Source organism: Rhopalosiphum padi, chromosome 4 (assembly GCF_020882245.1).
Source record: "Rhopalosiphum padi isolate XX-2018 chromosome 4, ASM2088224v1, whole genome shotgun sequence".
Classification (NCBI taxonomy): Eukaryota; Metazoa; Arthropoda; class Insecta; order Hemiptera; family Aphididae; genus Rhopalosiphum; species Rhopalosiphum padi.
Genome location: NC_083600.1, coordinates 27,057,316 through 27,084,166, shown reverse-complemented (window position 1 = coordinate 27,084,166; position 26,851 = coordinate 27,057,316). Strand labels below are relative to the sequence as shown.

General features: G+C 28.8%; 1 protein-coding gene across 2 annotated transcripts in view; it reads right to left on the bottom strand.

Annotated features, from left to right (window-relative positions):
• Window positions 1–26,851, bottom strand: part of LOC132930999 (protein piccolo-like) — a 133,574-nt gene that overhangs the window by 49,774 nt on the left and 56,949 nt on the right. For both annotated transcript variants that reach the window (XM_060997160.1, XM_060997162.1), the window contains exon 4: window positions 12,983–13,119. The gene's annotated coding sequence lies outside the window, so the exon portion shown is untranslated. The remainder of the gene's footprint in view (window positions 1–12,982; window positions 13,120–26,851) is intronic.

Here is a 26,851-nt window from a genome sequence, read left to right as displayed (position 1 = left end):
GTACACACAGCAATACGAACATTATATAATGATAATAATATTATTATACTAATATATACAACCCCTATTTTATTTTATTTTTTTTTTTTATAAAATTACGACCAACAAATTTTTTGTACATTAATTTTTTTTATCAAATTCTATAACACGATTAATACAACAGTTACTTTATTTTCAAATTTAAAAACAGAAAATATCTACTTATAATTAACTTAAGAATAATTGATATTTGATTTCTTCTTGCTCGGATTTTCTTACAGGAAGACACCTTCATACCAACGATATTTTAAAGTTAACGAATAACTTTATTCCATCTAATTTATTTTTATATATTTATTTACTATATTATATACACACTTCTAAAATTTGCACTGCAAATTTCGAACTTCGGACAAGACATTTTATGTTGAGTTCATTGAAAAATTAGGAGTTACTTATAAATTAACTCAACTACTTATATAAAAAATCAATTTATATTAAAATAAATGGAAATGTACTTTCCTTTAAATTTATTATTCGGTTTAATATATATTTTATACTATTGACAATAACAGCACTTATACGTCGTGTATCGTATACGATTTAATCTTTCCTATAAGATTGTGGAATTTAATTACTCATCTATTACTATATAAGAAATTTTGTAACAACTATAATAATTCATAACTATTACCCTGATAAACATAATTATATATTTAATAATGTGAGCCTAACAAATATTAATAACAAAAAAAAAGTTAGAAATGTGTGCATTTTAATTTATTTATTTAAATAGTATATAACTAAATGGTTGCATTTCCAAATAGAAAAACACCAGTCATTTTTTACGTAAAAATAATAGAACCGTTTTTCGTGCATGTTTCTGTAATTGTATATTCATTATTATTATCATCTAAAACGAATGAACTTTGTGTGTTATTTAAATAATAAATTTACCGTGATAAAATGTTACAGAAACGGCGTATATACAAATTATTGTTTTTGTTTTATTTTTATCGTAACATTAATTTGAATAAAATCAATAACGGGATAATATTCAAATCATATCCTATTTCATACATTATATAGCATGGAATATACACAATATATAACAATAATACATTTAGAGAAAATAAAACGTTTAAATTATAGAATACTTATTAAATTAAATATTTAAATACGTATTAAACTATGACAAATAAAAATAATACCACGTTGTATTTTATATATTACAGCTGATTATACCAGCCAGTTGAAAAACAACATCAGCAAATGAAACGTGATTTTTGAGTTTTCAGTCCAACACTCGATCGGAATCGTATAGGTACTACACTCCATATTAACATATTATAATACTGTAAGTACGTAGCTATAATAAGAATAAGAATATAATATAGTCATGAAAAAGAATTAAGATTTTGTTGTGATATATACATGGGATAGAGTAAGTGTATACGATCTTGGCCTGTACGTGTATACTACGTGCATGAATGACTTATCTTTCAAATAAACGATAAGAATAAAAGAAAAATGTGGATCACGGTCCATTTGAATAGTGGAACACGACTAAAGTTTGAAAGCCTAAATTTACAATAATATTAGTACAAAACCACAAGAAAAAAAATATTAGTCAAAAATGCGTTTTAATAATAAAAAAACTAAAAAGTGATAATTACGACATGGTACGATATGGATTTATGTAAAACGCAAATCGTTGGTTGGATAAAATACGACATTATGCGTTGTCAAATGATTGCGTACGACTGCTAGGTATAACTGTATGAGTGTAACCGCGAATCATACATATTACATTGCGTATCTATTATATTATTTACCTATTACCCAGAGCCAGAGGCCAGAAGTACCTACACATTTTTAGCTAGGTACACATACGTTATTCAGTGAATAAAATAATAAAAATAGGCCTGGAAGAAGAAAAGAATGTATTCTAATTGTGTTTTAATCGTTTCGAAAAAAAAAATATTAGCACAATCACCGATTAATTGCCGCAGACCATAATTATAAAAATAAAACAACACACTTCATTTACTACTTGAGACGGTATTATTTATGTAGGCATGACCCACACACATCGTGATTGTAAAACATTTTCGATGTAAAACCAATAAAGCATACATGATACATAATATGCAATCATATTCACCGCTGCGGCACAATATATATATGTAGGTATCTAGGTACATATAGGTAACGATACGAACAACATCGTAAATATATAACTATGTATAATATAATAATAAATATGAACGTTATATTACGACGTTATCATACAATATTATAATGCAATACTGTACTTAGTGTACTTCGTGGTGTACAATCTTACTATGTTGATACTTCGAAAACAAAATAATTACATTTATGCGTTTTATTGTGTATACTCATTACTCGTATTACTGTAAAAGTGTATCAAACTTATTATATTGAAATATTTTAAAACAAAATACATATTATTTCAAAAACATATATAATCTACTCCCGCGTCCCGCAGTTGTTTAACGAGAAAAAAAGTTAGTATTAATTTACGCTGTTCTTGATGTTATATATTAAGTAGTTTTATAGCATGCGTATTTCAAACTCTATTATTGGAGCGTTAATTATTGCAGCAGTGTCTAATTGGAGATAATACTGCTGTTTTCGAATTTTCGTATCTCGTCGCGATAATTGAAACACGAGGTGATTTTTTCTAATTCGAATGCCCATTGTAACTTATTAAATATTATAGCACGGCAATAAAAGCAAATCTTTATTTATGTTGTTAAAACTTTTAGTATAATCCTTTTAAATTATACTTATTTGCAGAAAACAAATGCGCGTGGTATATTATATAGTGTGACGGCTGTAGTCTTGTTTTCCTATATAGAAAACGTCCGGTGAGTTTTTTTTTACATATACGAGTATAGACATCCAAAATCTGAATGTCGAACAGACATTCTTGACAATTCGCCAAATATGCTGTAGATAGGTACCAATAATATACCTACCGTCTACCGAGTGTATAACGCGGCCTTCTCGATAGCCATTTTATTTTTACCATTGACGTTCAAACGACGTATGTAACAAAAAACTTACGGGTAATCGACATCGGTCTGTATGTACTTTAATACTTATGTAGTTATGTATACACATACGTCTTGATACGATATAATAACTACTATTATATTATCGTGTTAAAAAAAATATAATAATCACCATGTATAAAATATACCTATAATATACCTATGGTATAATATAATAATTTTATATCGCCGTTGTTTTACACTAAGAGTATAATATATACGAAAATATAGTAAAAGTACGATATTTAAAATTCTTATTATATGTATGTAAATATAATATACTTGTTTGCTTATATATTTATAAGTAATATAGTTTATATATTATTTGAGGACAATAATGACTCCAAGAGTAAATAGAAAACACGAAGAATTCTATATATAACTATTAACTACGATCGAATAACTGTTCCCGTGTGTCAATATAGATTTCGTTCTATGAGTAGTGTGCAGTACATTATTATATAATATTATTATATAACATCAGTTTACATCATAATAATAAACAAAACCTCTCAGGAAGGATATTTCATTCAATATTTTTACAACTTTGTTTTATCAAATAAAATCGGTGCGATTACACTATACATATATGGCTAAAGTAATATAACGTCTAGACTAGTTTTTTTAACACGATGCTTACAGTGTTTACACTGAACATAATTAAGGCATTGAGGTATATCTCGAATTAAATATCTCGCAGGAACAAAATCTAGGAACATAATATAAAAATGATTATTTGTTTATTTATTAATTTAACTTTAATGGATTCTACATAAAAAATTGAAGCCATTATCACAGCACCTCTATGGTATATTACAATAATATTTCATTAAAAATGTATTTTATGTCTATGAGGAGGATACAAAGCTAAATTTAGATGATATCACAGAAAATCAGCGTTAAACTTCACTATAAATGTTTCAACTAGAATTTATCACTTGAATGTGAGTAATGAAAGTTTTCTTAGCTTTGATTAGAATTATCAATATAGAGAAGATATGTATTTTACTATCAATAATGGCGCTTTTCCTGTTATACTGCGTTGTGACATGGAGCGAGGCTTATACAATTAATATAGATACGCTTAACAGATTATTATAAATGAATAATTGAATAAATTAGGTTATGTTTAAAAATCTAATAAAATGTTTGATATGATGGTAAAAAATTATATCTATACCTAGTTAATATACTGATCTGATATTCTGATCACAATCATTAAGAAATTAGAATATTAGGAGATAGCATTAAAAGTAAAACAAAGTTTCATTAAAATATATACGTACCTTTGACAAGCTCAATGGTCTTCTAATTAAATAAGATAAATTAATAAAATATAAATACTCACACAGTCTAAGCTTGTAATTAGTTTAATTATAAATTAACATTGGTTTACACGAATAGTCAAATTATGGTGTTATTAAATTGATTTGTTATTTTTATTTAAACTTGAGAAAAGTTTGAAATGACATAATATGTTAAGATATTGACTGATAAAACAATTTAGTCTGAATACGAATACGCGATATAATATTATGTTTACATAATATTATATTATAATGAATAATAATTAATAATTTAATACACTATATTTATCATAGGTACCATAACCTTAATAATTTCAGATAAAAAAAAAATGCTATAATATAATGGTATGTATTCGATAAGGTCTGTCAAACGATTTTCAGGTTTATCGTGTTATTATTATTTATACGTATTTATAAACACGTAATCTCATTTCAACAATTGTTGTCGTTACTCCTTATAATAAAAAAAAAACTATTGAACTATACATTATATAGTATATAATAATAATTATAAATACATACACATTATACATGTACTCATATTATATACGTATTATAGTATTGGAAATTGGATAAGGTCAAATTGCACTCATTTTAGTTCAATTGCACTAGGTTTTAAAAAGGTAATGTTTGAACTGTACTCGGTTTTCAAAAAGCAGTGCAGTTTAATTTTCTATACAATATTATGTCATAACATACTTTCTTTTTTCTTATAATTTCTACAAAAAATAATTTCATTAAATCTAATATTAAACCTAATATTTAAATTCATATACGTACCAAATGAAAACAATACTTCATAAGAACTCAAAAACCAAAAAAATGCAGAAGATATGAAATTACTGCAGTTATATTTAATATTTAAGACCATTTTTCCAAATTTAATATATCATATTGTATCTCAGGCGGATCTATAGAACTATGCTAGTTAGGTAGCAGGTAAATAATCGAATAAATTTGTGTTTCGGTTAAAACGCACACCGACAAGGAGTACATGATTGTGCGATATCGACAATCTATACGAAATAATTTATAATATTATATTGTGGTCACGGCCGAGTTATCGTAACGGGTTTACGGGTATTCTTCGGTGGCGGCGGCTACAACAGTAACCAGTAACCAGTAACCGGTTTAACTCGTGGCCCGCGCACTAAATATGGCATAAGCTGGTAATAGTGTAATAGCGCCTACAAGACCGGTAACGTTCGCGAAATTTTCACTCTGCGAAGCAGTTTCCGTCGCTGTTGGAGAGATGAATTATTTCGGATTTACACTTCGTTGCAGTTTTTCTCTCGATTTAGGTATTATTATTTTATGAATCATGGTATAGTGTACAAGAGGAATCTTTTCTGTCGCTGTGTTTCTCCTTTAATAAAAATGTATTTTCCAGTACGACGATTTCTTCCCGGAATATAATAAATAAGTTGGCTAAATAACAACACCAAAACATTGGCGTTGTTGTCGTAAAATCTTTTATGTTTCTAACGCTGTTTTAATATAACGAGCTCGAGAATAAATAATAATAATCATAAAAAACACGTTTTCCGTGTTCCGTCAGACAATCAGAATTCATTACAGACAGTGGCTCTAGAGTCTAGACGAAGAAAATAAAATCGAAAACATTTGTATAGGTATTAGGTACCCAATGTGGCGATATACTACATATAGATTGCTTTTTCGGGGGTAAAGTTCGATAAAATATTATATTATTATATTGTAAAATATTAATGTACAATACCAATTTGCGTCAAAAAAAAAAAAAAAACTAATCTATATTGGGTGTAACCTTCTGTGCCAAAAAAAACTTTTTTATCGACATCCCTTTTTGAGTCAAATTTTCTTTAATGTAGTTATCGTCTACTAAAAATTGACATATTCATCATATTCATCATAAGGATCGTAAAAAATGTCTGACATAAATATTTGATAAAAGAAATGGAAACTTTAATATAGAATTGAAAATAGTTTAACCAAATGTATAACTTTCTGTTAATTTTTATAAACTAAAATTAATTATAGTACTTTTTTACTATAACGTGTCATAATTTTCATGGCTGTATAAATTCAATAAAAATAAATAAATATCTAAATATCTTTAAATTTGATTTACACACTTCAGTCATTATCCTATAATTGAATAGATATAATACATTTTGCGTAAAAGGGTCATCAATAAAAACATACCTTTTTTATTTTGACGCAGATGAGCTTTATTAGCCTACACAGGTTATTTTTTTTTTGACACAAATGGTCCATTTGAAATTTAGGGATGGATAATTTTATGTTGTTTATTTTAAATCATTAAATTAGTTGACGATGAGGGTAACACGTTTTTGTGCATTATACAACAGTTTTAAATATATGCTTATACTATACCTAGAAACCTAGCGAAAATAATATATTATAATATTATTATATACGAGGACACAGTAGATGCGACCTCGACGATACGCTCACACTATATAATATAATATTATAATTATAAGTATATAATAACAATAAAAATGTAAACCGTCAATACATAAATTGCATCGTGCGCGAATCTGCTGTTTTCAATTAAACAGTTTCTTATTATAAGATGTCAAGGATTCCACATCAAAAACTCTATTTCTACTCATATAGATTCACTTATATAATTCCGGATCTCGGCATTTATTTACTAACGTAAACTATCATAAGTCGAATACAAAAATATTGAAACTGAAATAAATAATTAAACAACTGTTTGAGTACAGGCTATGGATCGGGGCATTAACGGCGTGACGGTGTATTAATGTATTATACATAGGGTGTAACATAAATAATTTGACAACTGACCAACTCTGTTATATGTAAAAATATTATTATTCTAGTCAAAACTTAATTTTTACGACTATTTTTAATCAATTAATCATTATATCATGTTACATATAAAGATATGATATTTAAAATTTAAAAAAAACAAACGTAATCACATAGTTGGTGAATTACATTTGTCAGTTATTTCTGTTACACTCTGTATAATATAATATTATATACCCACGCATTATACCCTGTCCATATAGATGTACACATGCGCCGTTTGTTATCGTACCACTATTATATTATTATTATTATCGTCATTGTATAATACGTACGTATTACATTTTACAAACAGTGAAACCCGTCCAACAAATTATGTCGGTCTGCGTAAATAGTTACTATACTCAAACGCATGTGCGGCGCCCGGCGGGGTCCGTATAATACATGTCCCGACGATTAGAGTTTGGAATCCCCAGGGAGTTTTTAAAATTTAAACGGCGACATTTCACGACCGAGAGTTTCCTCATAATATGGTTGGTATTTTTTCTCCATATACACGAACTATATTATATTTTATGTTGTAACATTATAATCGGCAAATTTAAAAAAATCATATTTTAATCCCCTTTCCGATAGTCATCATCTCATTATATAATAATTTTACTGCCGGTGCATATTTTATTTTTATTAATTCGTAATCACGGGTAAGTACATAAGAAACATTAAAAACAGAGCGAAAATGTGCGTATTAGAGTTGCTTTGTACCTATACCTACTGAAAAAAAATCACACGATAACTTCATAAAGGCAAGATATTTAAATAATTACATGTTTAAGTTATATTTTTAATACATTTATAATAGTAACTATAGTTATAATTTTATAAATGTATAATAGAATACTATTCAGTAACAGCTGTAATAACAGTTATAGCGCCATGACATTTTAGTAACGTTAGTAATCGTTATAGTAATCAACAATGACTGCACCTAATTACATATTCAAATAAAACTATGCAAATCGACAGGTAATTACCCTCTCTACGCCGCCGCATCCTTTCGTTTTTCATGCAGGTCATTTAACTCTAAAATATACTCGTAAAGATGTAAACATATTTTTGAAGCATTGCACACGACGTAGAAAGATACATAACGATAATTTTTCAGGGAAAAGTCTGCATTTAAATATAATTTGAACGGAAACAGTCACCAATTTTCATATTTTATTTATTATTTTACTCTAATGGTTGAAAAAATGAAATGTATACAAGGTGATGAATAAATCAAATTTATAAATTACAAATTTATTTTTATTATATTAAAATCTTTATCACTGCATTAGTTGAAGTACATAATGATAAACGCTAAACTTGCTCAATGAACTATAAATTATATATACAATATATGGAACAATTAACAATATAGGTTTACGGAAGATAGTTTTTTCTTGTTATTTCAAATAATTACCTTTATAGAATATAGAATAATATATATAATGTTTTTTTTATGAAAACACATATAAATAATATATTTATATTGTTAAGATAATATAATGTATTTTAAACACAACAAAGAAATGATACAAAACTTTAACGGTATTTTAGTTTTTTTTTTTTAAATGTAGAGAACTTTGTGTACCTATTATAAAATATTCAATTATAATAATATGCATGTATAAAAAAATTCTACGCAGGTGTTATAGTTATAGTTATACAAAAAAATTAATACAAATAATTTGATGGCTAATACAGAAATAATAATTCGGGAAAATTTAGAACATGTTTTTCATTAATACAGCGTTTCTCAAACAGTCGCAAGTCAATTTTTGGTGGGTCGTGAGAATTTTTTTAATTATATAGATTCTAAGATATTTATATGTTATTTTATACTGTATAAACATAATCTACATACATTTAAAGGTACTGTTATCAAGCATAGCAGGAAACCAGCATACACTTTGTATACACCTCCTTATTAAAAATACATTTGTAAAATTATATTCATTATAAACCTACAAACTTTATAATATAAAGTAATAAATGTGATAAAGAAATTTTGATTATTAGGACCTTACGATAGATTTTCAGAGGAATGTTTGGGTGGCGGTCCTAAAAATATTGAGAACCACTGTATTAATTTATTATATACAGCTGTCCCAAAGGTCCTGTATCACCCTATTTATCTCCGTGAAAAATGAATATATTTAAATGCTGTTTTTTTAACAGTATAATTTTTTAAGTAATGTATACCATTAGATTTGAATTTTTATTGAGTACTGTTAAAAATTGCATTTGAATATATTGATTTATAATAGTCAGCTTAAGGACTAAGGTAGGTAATGTAGAAATGTTGGGACAAACAGTAACACAGTGAAACCTCTAAATACCGGACACTCTCGGTGACCGTAATTTTGCCCGTTATTTAGAGGTGTCCGTTAAGGAAGGTTTCACTGTATAATAATTTAGTACCTATTTAATAATATAATTTTTGATATGACCTTTAACAAAACTGAAAACTTTAACAGACTATCAAAATTCACCAAAAAAGTTTCGAGTTTTTTTTAAATTTAAAATTATTAACTCATAGAACTAATTAATGTACATACTTGGTTATTTTATTAAATTATAATAATAAATATTTCAAAGACGCAAATTTATGATTTTCTTTTTTATAGCTATACTTAAATAGTTAAATACTGTATTACAATACGTCAATACGCGTATACAGTATACATGACCTGCAATATTGTTAAAATTTAAAAGCAAAATATATATTGAGATATATACTTGATATTTGTACAACTATAGTATTTAATACAGTAAGTCAGTAAGAAGAGTATATTGAATAAAATGTTATACATTTTAAAATATAATACGAGTATAATAATGCATGTAATATTACATCATTACAATATTATATTGTGAGTAGTAATTTTTAAAGTTAAAACTAAAAACATCATTATATTATATTGTGTCACATTGTACCATTGACAATAAAGTCACACAAGAAAAAAAATTTAAAAATCGTAATTTTTAAAATTGATCAAATTGTAACCACTAATTATTATTTAAATGGCTTGAAATATATAGTATGAGTTATGGAAATTTGTCACCTTCGCGGCGCGGCATCACCAAGTGCAGAATACACTTGCGAAATATTCGAAATTATTTCACATAATATTACTGAAAAAAAAACGTACCGAGAATAACAGTAAACATAACAATAAAATAAACTACCGTTGTACGCGACTCGATCGTGTCGTAACGATGCGTATTTTTCGTTTTTATTTATTTATTTTTATAGTAGATAATACGATGTAAAAGGCGAACGGCGATATGAAAGAAGAGGTTATGGACCCCAAGTCCGATAATGCGTCGAAAATAGTCTGTGTGAAACAGAGAGCCTGCAGTGGACCGCGAAAACGACATTATAATATATTATGCACATGCACATTGCACATGCGCAAACAGACGTATAGTGTATATGTTTTATATATTATATGAAACCCCTTCAGTCGTTTCTCTTTTACCGCCAACTATATAGACATTAGACAGCAACGCAACGATTTAAATCCCACACACATACACACACACACACACATACAGCACATATACCACACACACGACATTATATTATAACAAGAGTGATCCCTTGTCGTGTGATGATAAATAAATAATATGTTATATTTTATCTCCCACACGCCCCAGTGTTAAGCGGGTATCTGAGAAGATTTTTGTGAGAAAAGTGGTTTTTCTCTGTATACAGTTCTCCGGGAAGTGTCGGTACGCATTGTATTTGGCACAATGCAAACTATTTATGATAATTGCACGTACAAAAAAATTGAAACGCATTTCTAGTTTACATATTTTTAGCGCTACGGCGTACGCATGTCTCGTACCGACACACACAATACTATTATTGTATCTATAAAAGATACACGTGGATAAGGCGTTATAATATATATATATATACATATTATAATATATTACTCGTACATTAAATGTGCGGTGTGTTTTGCCTAGTAGGTGTAATAAATTATAATTGAACGGTTGCGTTTTTTAAATGACTATAAAAAGGCATAAAGCACGCATATTTATACACATGTTTATAATTAGAATATTATATAAGCTCGACGGTGAAAAGATAATGAAAAAAATAAATAAATTTTGTCTTTGGACGATGACAGCTAAAACAAATTTTGATAATAAACATACCTATACGACGCGGACGCGAATCCACATAATATAATAGAATATTGTTATGTATATATTGATACGACGCGTCATCATAAAGCGCAACTCCTATTCATTGTCGAGACGTGATGGTATAATAGTAACGTATAATGGTTATCCAATCATTAAATGGGAAGAAAAAAAAACAAAGAAAACATACTATAATACTTGTGTGACAATACAAAAATTCATCATTAGCACACAAACACACCATACAGTACACACATCGTACAATGTGTATATGTGAATGCACACGCGGTTCACATAATATCTATACAGTATTGAGCATAATAGTCGTGTGCTGGTATATACTTTATATAGGAATTTTTCAAAAGTACTGAGTAACAATTTAGGCAGCGGTGCATAGAGGTATTTCGATTGAAATGTAGTTCGGGAAACCGGTTATCGCGTTACATGTTTGTAAGCGTATGTCATTTCCTATAATATTTAAATATTCGGGCCTATGTTATTTTTTTACTCGCCATGTGAATAACAAAAAAATTTAAAAGAAATTAAAAAGTTAAAAATGTGTGACTAGTCTCCTTAGATGTCGAAAAATGTGTGATCAAAAAAATACATAAACCAATATACCATTATATTTTGTATGTATATCTGATTGATTATATTTAGATGGGACGCTGAACAATACTTAATATGCATCGCGTGTCCCATGTATTCATGTTGCAAATTCGAAACAGTATAATATTATTTTCGATTTACGGAGTACGAAATAATTAATTATTAATCCCAGAAAATATGGTTTAATTTCAATTAATGCAATTCTAGTGTCCGTTGTGGTGGCGTATAATATATTGTATTTATTGCAATTTTAACGTACCTAAATCGAATTTACCCAACCACCAAGGAGTTACAATAATTAACTAATTCGGAATATTAAATTTTGAATATGATCGTGTACCTATTATCTAAAGTGGAGAGACTCGTTAACGTTGATTTGATACTTCAATTGTGAAATAAAAATAATCGTCAAGGTTTTTTGTACACTACCGCAGCATAGTACAAAACTATACAATACACATCACTCAATCTTCACGATACATATAAACATTATTAACGAATATTTTTATAACATATTTAATATTTATACATTATAGATTATTACTTTATTAGAGTTCCCAAAGAACTTAGTATAGGTATATGTATACTAATTAAACACACACACTTATATATTATATATGAAGATATTTTATATTTTATTGAGTAATTAAAATAATGTACGAATTTATTATTAAATTTGTAAACTATGATCTAATAAAGTATTATTCAATCATCCGATTATGAATTACTCACAATTAAACATCGTATATGGTTTTATAAAAACCTTTGTTGTTGTGTTTTTAATTGTATATTATTGTATATTCCACCACGCAGGTATGGTTACGCAGGTATACGTTTCAGACCGTGGCTTATTATAATAACATGTTAACACGAGAAGACTGAAGAGTTTATTACCCCTAAACATCAAACTAATATATTATATTTATGTCATCATTGCTTGCCTCTTGGAATTATTATGCTAAGTTCATCGTTGGCTTACCAACATGCACGCACATATTATTATTATATTATATTAAACTCAGTACTTACTGAACGCAATGGAAATGGACCGCGTGGATATTGAAAAATGCACTCTAAAATGTTCGTCCATGTTCGTGGCCATTTTTAAAAATAATAATAGATATCCACTTAATATATTATTTGTCTTCTCGGATCAACTGAAACGTCTGAAACAATAAAAATTCTGTATCATTATTACCATTATTATTATTATTATTTATTAAATATTATATTATTATATAGTTTGGAAAATGTTTTTCTGCGGGGTTACCGGAACTAAACGACAGGATTAGAGTTTTCCTTTTTGACATAACGAATAACGATGATAAGAATATAAAAGGAAGGAAGAGTGAAAAAAACATTGTAATGATCGTTGAAAAAACAACCACAAGTGACACTATTAGTTATTACTTATTAGTTATTACACTTGTGACCCAGTTATCCGTCTGTCTCGCCGACAAATAGTGTACTGTGCGCGTTACTCCGCGGGTCGAGCATAATATATAAATATTGTGTAATATATTATAAAATACATAATTTATACGAACATATATAATATACATAGAGAAGGAAATGAGATACAGCGATATACTCGTATGATATTATAGGTAAACCAACTTATACAGGGCTGTTGGAGAAAATTCCAAAAGGAAATAGACAAGCGTGTACATTTTGAAGAGTCTACTTTCAACTATATTACATCTTTGAAGTTGTGTCCTTGGGCATGGTCGGACACAAAAGACATATTCGCGTGACTGGTGTGCGTAAAAAAAAAGAAAAGAAAAGAAAATGAGATCGCAAGATACTTCTTTTTTTTCTATTATAGTAGTTGCTGCACTAGTTGCTAAAAATAATAATGATGATAATAATATATATATTTGTTTTGTAGCACAGCGGCAACGACTGTCTCTGTACTCCCCCTAGTCTCTACAGTCATATCATATTATGAAGATGTATTAAATGTCACAAAAATCAAAGCAGAAGAATCAGAAAATCGAACATTCATTCGATTTCGGAATATTTTAACTGGTATATTTCGTTATACGTTCAGAATAATATAAAAAGAATTATTATTATTTACGAGTACAATATGTGTATTGTGAACTATTATACACACGTTTTGTTCTGATAAAACGTTCACAATAATTGCAAAAATTGGTAGTACCTATTTGATTAAACAAATCGAAATTTAACATTCTATAACAAATATTTTTATAATGTACTCGTATTATACTGTTTATATATATATATACACAATTTAAAAAAAACTAAGAATATTATGTTAACCACGCAATTCAGTAATGAATAATGATGCACAACAGCATCATTTAAACTTTCAACAGCTTTGAGTACCTATGCACCTTGTTAAAATATTGTTTTTTTCTATACTTCTTTCGTATATACCACGTAGAATTCAGTATCTAATTATATGAACTCTAAATAATCAAAACAATTTTCGCTCAGGCGACTAAAATACGACTAAACAAGCACGATACGTTATTATATTAATATACCTAATTGTTCTCTTTATAATAGGCACATTAGTGTGGTGTATATTTTTGTTTGTAGTTAGATTTTCAATTATATGTCGATATAATTACAAATGTATTTTCGAAACTAAAAATTGTATATTATAATTTAACTCCAAGTATTAAGCAGAAAAAAAATTTCGGAATACTTATCGTACATACATACATATAGGACATTACTTAGAATATTGTTTACGTGTATGCCGTTGCCCGTTTACTCATTTACTGCATGTCTAGACTTATAGTCGCGTTTACAACGAACGACGGCGACCACCAGTGTAGTACAAGAGTCTTGTATCATGACGTATGTGTTATTCTGTATACAAATCGTTAAATAGAACATAGTTTCGTCCATTTAACCCTAAACAGCCACATTCTGACACTCGCGCAGTCATTCATCCACATTGTTCAGTTGTTTGCGTATAGCTTAAAATCCAAAATTCACGTGTCTTGTGTCTAAGTACTTCCGTACAGATTAAATCGTTTTCTAAAACGTTATTATAAATACATTGTTTCGTGGAATATAATATTTATAACAATTTTAAAAAAACGTTCCCACAGGATCACGGGGAATCGACTTTTACTCGTAATTAGGCGGAATTTTGGATACGATCTCGTCATCGTCGTCTGGATTGAATGAGTATGTTATCTATCAAGTAATTTTTTTGTCATTCTAAACATTATTATATTTTATATGCACGTACACACCGACTTTATATACGTGATATTATAAGTTTATATATATATATGCATTATAAACACACGCACTATCAACATGATCCTACACACTGGTTATCGACGAGGTCAACACATGCCTAACCGGCGTAGCACAAATATTTGTACCCGACCGATAGGAAACACGTCCAAAATAATATAAGGGACCTGCGACGACGAGGGGGAGACGCATTAACTATCGACCCGCCGCCGTCGCCGCCACTACCGTCGTTGCCGCCGCCGCTGCTGCCAACGCCAGAACGTATATTATTATATTCTCCCGAACGTTTCACCAAAAACGAACAGAGTTTCTCCGCGATATATACGAATACAATATAGTATAATATAATATCCTTTCCTCATGCACACGATAGAAAATGATTGAGAATTTTTTTTTATAAATTGGTTTTCCTATAGGTACATGACGTATGTTCCAGACCTATTCGAAACGTAATTCAAATCGATTGGAATCGCACATACGCGAAACTCAATAATAATATAAATATTATATTTTGTATTTCGCGCAAACGCATGAAAAACGAATACTACAGTTTTTTCTCCCATATATATTACATAATAATACGTACAGCTTACTCGCAGAATATACACACGGCCGTGTATAACAATAATAACAGTGACGAATTCGTAGAGTGTTTATATATATAGCATCATTAGCATATATAAATATAGACTTATATAAATATATTTACGTGTATTACGCGCCATGCAGTTATCTTTTTGTTATTAACGCGTTTTCCTGACGTTTCTATGTTTCTACTGCACAAGTAGGGCGGACGTGGGTTATAATATTATTTCCATTATACAATATCATATACACATATTATAATATTATACAGACGTGCTGCAGTTGTTTACGTCGAGTGGTTCATTACCATCTGTGGGCGGAGGCGGCTGGCGACGAGGGCATTGCACGTTTTTATTATTTTTTTCCCGATCGGTCGGAAGCGGCGTGCAACGTCCACAACACATTGATAGCACCTATTATTTGTATTTATTATGTATATATATATATATATAAATAATGAGAATAATAATATGTATAATATATAATATTATATTATACCTCCTCGTCGGCAGAAATCATCTGCTTTTTTTAATCCAACACGTATTTTTTACAACGAAAGTACAGTATATTATATAGGTATAGGTATATTGTATACTTGTATACACTGAAGTATTGCACTTTCGTAAAGTCATATTTTAACAAAAGTTATTATACGTAATAATTTACTGACTAACTGCAATATTCGATATGATTATTATTACGACCTATATGCACTGATGTGTATACTTTCTTCGCACACGGTTTTTCGATACCAACCAATCATAATAATTTATAATGTTATCAGCAATAATGATTATATTATTAATAATATTAATTATAGGAACTATCAATAATAAAACTGGCTGTTTTATGTAGAAGTTAATATTATATATTTTTCTAGCAATTTTTGGATATATGACATATTTATAAATCAATAAATTTACAAATGATAATACCTAATACCTACGAGATTGGCATTAGAATCAGTGACTGGTGCTCAATAGAAATAATGCATTATAATAATAACGCAAATGGTTTTCATTAAAAACTACAAATAAAGTTCTTACTATTAAATTAATTATTGTTTAAATTAGTTTACACATGGCACACTACAATGGTATTTTGAGTTACGTATTACTAGCACAAAGGCACGTGTATTAGTCTCACATTTCATTTCGAAATTAAATTTTTAAAATCCCTGTGGTCCAGTTGTGATACTATCTAAACCTGCTGCTTCCCGAAAAATTATCTCTTTTTGTTGAGCCTGCAGTTTTATAACAGATTTAAATTCAAAACAAATAAATGTATAATACATTAAAATTGTTAAGGTGAAAACAAATTTTATACCTACATAAAACATATTATAGCATTTCCTAGGAAATAAATAGTTACTTATTGAATTATCATAATTTTTAGCAACAAGGAAGTATATTATATTTATATAATAATTTAACAATTGTTTTCAGAGCGAATATTGATTATTGTTTTTTTATGTAAAATAATTTAATATTTAAAGGAAAATATAGACATGATTATATTATATAGTTCAAACAATTTTTGAAGGGAAGCAAAACCTAATCTCAATTTTGGAGGAAAATAGTATAATCCCACTATTTATATACAAAATACCAAATAATATCACTACTCTAAAATTTGATGATTATTGCAATACAAATACATAATGGTGTAATAGAACTGACAGCTCCGGCGGCCAAATAAACTCCCGAACTGCTTTTTTTATCATAACAAGGTTAATTACAATTTACAATAAAATATATGACATACATAAGAATTACTTGAAATATAAAAAGCCATAAGAAAGATTACTATAATAATATTATATTATATTATCTCAAGAAACAAAACACGATATTTTACTAATAACCCAAAGGGCAAAGGTTATCATATTATCATTGTCCGTAGAACGAATATATAAAATTGTTATGAAAAATAAAACAAAACATAAACAGATTATAGATAATATTACACTACGTCGTCGTATTTTATTGAATTATATTTATGTAACGTGTAAAATACTAAACACCGTCGCCGCGCGAGATGTGTGCACGCGGCGTTTTGGACATATAATAAAATTATTATTCTTGAAAGGAAAATATTGTCTACACAGCGCGTCGTCAACACGCATCACAACGATAAAAAATAAACGTCCGAAAAATTGCAAAGTTATCATTATTTGCCTTCGATTGCTACATTTTTTTAAATTTTAAATACACAACAAAAATTGGTGAATTTTATTTTTACGTTTAGACATATGTAAGGTACATAAGGAGTCTATAAAAATACAAAATTTAAAAAAATTTAAAATATAAGTTAGTAAATTAATGGTTTTGCAGAGTTTCAAAATTAAAATATTAGGTATACTGCTCATAAAATGGTAACTATTACTTTATAGTATGGATTATACTCGTAGCTTCGAATCGATGAAACTACAGATATAGAGATTGAAAGAGAAAACAATTTTTATATAATGATTCAGATGAGACTTTTGTTTGTTTGGAACCCATGACACTATAAAAAGATAAAAAAAAAATCAATAGAGTCGAGGAAAGTGAATTAGTGAAATTGGTGCGTTTTGTTGTATGAAAATTCATTTGGAATTTTCTTTTTGGATAATATTATGACGTAATCAACTTTTAGTCGGAGCGCGCTTGAATCGAAATTCGCTTAAAGGTATATAAATACACCGTAGTAGTATTTACTATGTTTACCACAGGCAGTCGTTATTTGACATTTCCGCTCCAAACTTCACTCCTGGGTAGCAAACTAGCAAATATAATACATGCAAATATTTTATTGAAAACGCGGGGTTACGACTAAATTAGTTTTCTATTTAAGTAGAAGTACGTCGGCGACGATGACTAAACCATGTAATAGCTATATATTTATATACTATTATATACTCTTTTGACAATATTTTAAAACAAATCGCAACTAGGTATAACAAATTACAAAAATTAGTTATCTATCATACGTAAGTATGTATTTTGAACTTATAATTTATAAATAAATACATATAATTTAATATTATAGTTTAATGTTAATCTATATCTGCGACATTGTTTTCAATGACGAGTTGATATTGCAATTGAAACACCGGTAAATTCAATGATGTACTCAATTTAATATAAATAATATCACATGATACATATTAGTATATTACTTATAGGTAGATAATATTATATATTATTATTACCGATTCACGTTCGGATGGCACGCACAAAGAACGCATCAAACAATTTACGTATTTTTGTCGTTAGTAAAAAAGATCACTGGCCCGGACGAATATAATAATAATTGTTCCCCTCTGTTAAAGATTATAATAATACATATGAAGTACACACATATTATGTCTAAATATATCTTCACGTATTGCTAAGACACATTTTATACAAACTCAACCACCTTTTATATAGCACGATCATAAAGGCGTAACTGTATAATGGCAGCAGAAGTGCTGAGTGTGACTTTCAATAAGCGTGTCACGTCGACCATCAGTCAAGTATCGAGCAAAATTTTGAATAATATTTCAATTAATAGATATTATATTACTACTATAGTAGTTATATAACTATATCACATATAATGTGTATACATAACATATTCTAGGCTTTTAGACTGAACTATCGGTTTTCGTGTTTCTATAGAAATTGATTAGATATATAGCGATTAAGTATAATCTTTAACTAATTAATATCAGTTTTTCGTATGTGGCGTGTCCCAAAATGTAATTATTATTTATTCAAAATCAGATGAAAAACTTTGACTATTTAAGTTCAAATAATGAGTGGCGCATTTAAATCTTGAGAAGAAATTATAGAATTCTGCGAGAAAATATAATATTTTTCTGAGGTAAAATCTGTTGTAAAGATATATTTTCTATTAAGGACAAAAATTAAGAACGATAAATTCCCATATAATAGGTACGTTAACTACAAACTACCCGACTGAATAAAAAAAAGTGACATTCTATTAAACAGATTTATACAGATTTAACACAGCGTCAATGATATAGTTAACATAGTACAGAATAATATATACTCGTATATGATTCAACGTATTAATGTACGAAGTGGTAACTGGTATTAGGTAGGTGCATTATGAGACAAAAAGTTTTTGTGCTAGAATACTATAAATACGGTTTTTATCGAATATTTTAATATTATTATATAATAATATAACCTTTCGACGGAATAAAAACATATAAGTATACGAGTATACAATCATATATAATAATAAATTTAATGCTTTTAAAGGATTGTGCTGTTAAGCTGGTAAACCTAATTATGCATATATATATTATATCGGAATAAAAAGCGGCTGTCGAAAGCTATATTTTTATTTTGTATTACTATTATAACGAGCTATACTAAAATAAACCAATTCGCAATACAAATCGTTACAATTATTTTTAACTATCTTTCGACGTGTAATACCGTTTCCGATAAAAATATTTGTGGGCCGGAGAAACGCTTCCAGGAGAACTCTGCAGGTGACTCGAAGTTTTCCATTAAAAATTGACGATGGACCGGGAAAAATAAAACCTTACGAGACAACCTCTTATGTAAATAGTAATAAATCGACATTGTTCTCGTAATATAAAATATTGTATAATAAGTAATAACTACGTATACCTATAATATATACTGTATACAATCATATAATGTATATGACTGCGCGCGATAAAAACCGCCAAGTCTGGCGAAATAATAGTGCCTATTATAACGGTGTGCGGTGGCGTGGTAGTAGTAGCGGTTGGCGGTAAGTGTAATAAAATGCCAAACAGTAATAATAATAATATAATCGGCGGAATATTATTTTAATTCGGTTCGTCGGCATTATAATAATAATAATAATAATAATAATATACTATATACATATACGATGTATTAGTATTATACCGATATGTATATACTATATACATCGTCTCGTTCGCCGTGCCGGATTATCGACCACCCCCGACCCGACGTTCACTACTACGTACACACACACATACAAACCCATCAGATCCCGAGGGCGTTCGAAATACGCTTTTCGGCCGCCCCGTATAATATAATATTATACATATATAGAAGTCTCGCCGTCGCGGTGGTGTGGTGCTCGAGGGTAGGGTAGGATATTCGACGACGACGATTTATAATATTATTATTATACCTAGGTACGCGCTCTGCTCACTGCCGCGCGCTATCGTGACTGAGAGAAAATAAGGTCGCAGCGGTATATAATATATTATAATATTATTATTATATCTATATACGTGTATAAATTATACGCACCGACCGCGAGTTCTCAAGGTTTCTCTCTCTTTCTCTCTCTCTCTCTTCGTCTCTGCGTCTGCATTATTATAATACACACGCGTACATAATATATAATATACGTGTAATGTGTGTGCACATTATTAAACACAATGCAATGCACGTATAATATATTTGAATAACCGACCTTGCAACGCGCGCACTGTTTTCGCTCCGTTCGCGAAATATAGTAAACGCGCGACTGCTATCATAATAGCTGTACGCCTGTAAAGCCTGTACACACCGTGGACGGACGGTATTTTGCAGCGTAAAGAATAAGTTAAAAGTACGCAATGACGGCTTTACCCGATGAGCAATAACGACTATACACAACCGCATGTACACAATATTTAACCATAACTACGAATATTAAATGTACAATATTGAATATATTGATATATTATACTGCAATACGATTTCCGCTCGAATATCCGCGATGAACGCGATATTATTTTCGTGATCTATCATCTATCATCAACAGCAGTAGATACACCGCCAACTCTGTGAATACCGCTACGCCCGTATGCAAACATTGATTTTTTTCTCGATCCGATAAGAAAAAGATTGTTTCATCAACCGACAAGCATGCATCACACCTTTTTTTCTTCAATAATTTAGTTATTCAAAGCCTATAGTGAATTTAAAATTTTAGTTATCAATATTAATCTATCAAGATTTATAATTTGTAAAACTGGTCTAATTATAATAAACTAAATAAACACTAGATTAATTAATATTACAATATAAATATCATATTTTATATTTTTGTAGAACCATTTTTAAGGACCATTTTCTTAGAATAAAAACATTTAAATAATTGAAAAAATTCTTGTTAACATTTTGAATTAGGTATTACTTTAGTAATTTTCAAAATAATTATCTATAGGTATATTAAATAATTTACAGTAAAGAAGGTTCTCATTTAAAAAACTGAAGTTATTATATCGACATCAAGGCAGTCATACTTCATTATAGTAGTACAAAAAATCTCGAAAACTTGAAAATATGGTCTTAAAAAATATATTTATATTTAAAAATTCCAAAAATCGAAATTTTAATAAATTCATTATTGAATGAAAAAATAAGGGTGAGCATGCTTGGTGTATCACCTCGTATAGTAAACGTAATATGGGCCTATTATTTATTATATACAAAGTTTAATAAACAATAATATAATAATAAACCACATTATGAAAGATACCTATAATTTTATCTATTCTAAATAGCGGACGGATTTTGCCTTCCGCGGATGTGTACTATCCGGATAGTTTCACTATAATCACTTTATGGTAGGAGAGGGAGAAGAATAAATAAATGTAAATACATCCGTTAGTTGATGATCAAAAAAAGCGATGGTGCTGCAAATAATGTGCGAGTAGGTGTTGATATAACATCGTGGTGATTGGTGGTGGCCCGGAAACTACATTATAACGAAATATCAAAAGATCACCGATCGCCGTCATCTTGGGTCTCAATCGAGTGCTCTGGATGAGAGTAGACCTTGTTCGTGAGCTGAATAATATTATTATTAAATTATACTGTCGACTGCGACGGTCGACGCGTTCGATATATTTACCGCGCAACCGACGTCATGAAAATGCATTGCACATTTGCACACGACATTGATCACACTGTATGATAATTGTTTATTTGCTTACAAATTTTCTACCCACATAATATATAAAGTTCTTAATTTTTATTACTATAATATTAATATATTATCCACATGCCGCTGAAAAAAAACGTCGATATTACAAAATACAGATCACAATGTGAGCATGGATGTTTTTAGTTTATTTATGATAGAGTAAATTTAAAAAAAAACATCCCTCGAGTTCTTACACGGGCAACAGTTTTGGAATTGTCTACTGATAGACGTTATAGAAACAATGGATTTACTGATAAAATGTTTTACGATCGATTATACGGCTATAGGTATACGTACCTATATGATACGTGTATGTCGTATACGAGTTATGATATTAGACTTTATAAACTATAATATAATTATAATTATACGTAATAGACTGTTAATATAGTTATTCGTTTTGTTGAGAAACGTGGAAACATTATTTTTTTCCGTCATGACATGTCTAAAGACATTTAGGGGACCACGATAAAAAAAATAATGTATAGTGTATACGAGTCGACGTTATCTATGAGAGATTGTAAGTGCAATGACCAGGAACTAATGAGCAATGATTGTTTCATAACGTGATACATAACGCATTAATGCCAATGGATGATATTATCATTATAATAGTGTACGAATATGAAATATATATAATATGCAATATGCTTACTATTAACAGAAATAATATAATACTTCGTTTTATGAAACATTTCATATTAAGTTAGAAATCGGGCGAGAATCCAAAATTATTTTAGACTAATTCATTAAGTATTTATTATATGATGCATTTTGTTTATAATGTAAACAGTAAAAGTGTAGAATTATACTTAACTACTAACTATGTACAATGATTATGCAAATATTCGTCTGTACTCGTATTTGCATAGATTATACTACTTTATTTTTTCTGTTAAATAACTATTATAACCGCCTATACTTACGATATATTAATTATTGAATTAGGATACCAAAGAATATCGGTATAACTGTTTAAGTGGTATGATAATATTGTTGAATACAAAAATAGCCTTTTTTGTTTTATTCTTTTCGATAAATGCGAATTAATTAAATACGGTAGTGAATAATATTGATATGCTGAAATTAATTATAAATATAAGTCAAAACACGACATATCACATAATAAACGTATAATAAAATATAGTTATACAAAGTGCAATATATATATATACTGTATATTATATATTATAGGTATACATAAACATAATACAATAATACGCACACGCATACACACACACACATATATATATATATATATATAAATATTTTTATATTATATAACTGATACCACACATAAACTACTTTAAGACTTATTACCATATAGGTAGATTTGGTTATTTGACATAAAATAAAAAAAATTCAATATTATCAGTACGTCGAAAGAATATATTGGAGATGTTTTATTTGTCCACTGCGTTTTCAATTATCCTCTAAATGACAAAAACCACAACAGACTTTATCCAATCCAGTGACGGTTGAAAGGGTTGGCCATTGCCAAACACATAAAAGGCTATAATATATAATAGCGTATTTATGCACAATTTTTTACTTTTTATAATTATTGTTTGTTTTCTCATCCAGCACCATGCATATACGTATATATTACACAAAAGTACATCGCAAGAGTACACAGAAGAGCCCGCGCGTGCACAATGTTCGCGTATAATATTTGCCGTAAAAAGTGAACCTTTTTTCACAAAAACAATTGTAAGCCTTGAAAGTAACACGAAGTTTTTAGATATATATGCACACACATTTATAAGTAATACTATCGATCGTCGTCAATTTGATGGGTTCAAGAACATATAGTAACATTAGTCATTACACTAAAATGCGATTCAATTGTTAGTGAAGAATTATATAATTTTTATTTTATTTCAGCCAGGGCCGAAAAACATAATATATTTGTATGTATGATATGGACAATATTAACAAAAAATAAAATATATTATTAAAAAAATAGAATGGCTCGAGATATACATTTTTGGAATTGGAATAGTGAGCGAAGAAACTACAAGATAAGTAAAGAATTATTAACAATTGAATGCAAATACATACACAACACGAATGTTCTTTATAAAATTATAACTGTTGCATTTAGATGTAAATTGTAATTAATTATAATATAGACATAAATATGATATGACGACAAGAGGTGTTGAGTTTTAATTTAATTAAATGCATAATCCATCGAATGTGGCTAATTAAGATAAACAACAAAACAAATAATAAAATAATAATAACCGTAAGACAGTGTCGATGCGCGTATGCAAGACGGTCAGGTTGCTCGTGACATATAATAATGAATACAATAATAATAGTAATATTATAACAACGAGAATAAAATAAATCTAATCCGTTGTTTTACAAATTATGCAAACAAAAGCGATTACTATGAAATATTATATTATATTATGTAGGTATACCGTATACGTTAAAAACAAATGAATAAAATTGTAATACAAATCACCTAACAAAATATACTGAATAAAGTTTGTAATGAGTGTAATGTGATTGCATATAATATAATCACATATAGATTTTAAGTACTATAAAATGTAGCTATGTATTATTATGTATGCAATATCCATTAAAATCCTTAATACCATTGTCAAATAAAATATGTTTCTCAATTTTCCGGTAAAAACAGTATTACCAGAGAGGGACCAGGAAATCGCAGTTTTTTTTTGATTTTTTGCCGAACTCCTGTGACCCCCTGTGACTTCAACACTGACGAACACGCGAACATTCACTATTTATTGCAAGTTCAAATTTGAATTTATTTCATTCATTTTCATTACTGCACACTTTTTCTGTAAGTATATTAGTCAACATTTTGGGGAAGGAAGCAGTCTTAAAACAAGTTTTTGACTATTTTTGAACATATAACGGCTTTTATTAATTGCACAATGCTGTCTATACTATCAAAAGCAGGGGATAATACTATAATAGTGTTGATACCCAAAATAAGAACCAGTAAGTAATAAGTATATTGTATTCATTTTTCATTGAATTTTAAAGTCGATTAATCGATAAATGATAAGTAAATTACGAATGATATAAATATATAATATAATAGCAATAATTGCAGAAATCGTGAATACAACGGTGATTCGAATACACGCGGTTTTGAAAAGCGATAACAAAATGATAACGCTGTATATTAACACATTAGTTGTTGGTCCGCCAGTCCGTTAGGTAAGGTTAATGTGTGTTATATTAAATTATTAATTTTTACACTCGACCGAATTACTACGATATATTATAATATATGTGTAGCCGTGTGCCCATGTAGTATTATTGCAACAACGTGCCAACCTTGCACACATATTTCCGATCAAGCGCGTCTCTCTGCAATAACATTATAATATTATACATTACAACGGGCATTATTACAATATTAAAAATCTAGATGTGTATAATAATACGCATGTTATATTCAAATGAACTCGCGTATAATCGCCGATCGTCAAACTCGTTTCCAGTACGGTCATCTACAATTTAAAACGGATTGTGTTTGGCGTGCATAGGTACCTACGATATAACATTTATAATAATATGTACACGACAACGACACGATGTTTCGTGAACCGAATACTAACTAACTAGACGGCAGGTGCGCACACCGCATAATATCATAGTTATTATACTTACTACTAGATCATCGCATAACGCAACAAAACTAATGTCATATTCACTGTTTAATTTTTTTTCTCGTTTGCTATTGCTTATTGGTAAATAACAATATACACGACATTGACAATGATTGCATCGATTAAAGTATAATAATATTAAAAATATAAATTGTCACACGACATACGATGACGACGTCTTTATCACCGGTCATCGACAACGCGCGCGACGGAAACTTGCTCATGATGAAAATAAAAATAAAGTCTTAAGTGGCATAATATTGATATGTATCGAGATAAGACCTCATAAACTACCAATGACGATCGAACTCACGGCATAATGGACACAGTTACGTGAAAGAAAAACGATTTTCATTTTCACATTAGGTATTTCAATTTTTTAGCATTTTTTGTCGTAAATATTATGGACTCTTGTAATTTACATTCATAACACACGATTATCAACTTAATGCACAATTAATCGTTTGTATAGACA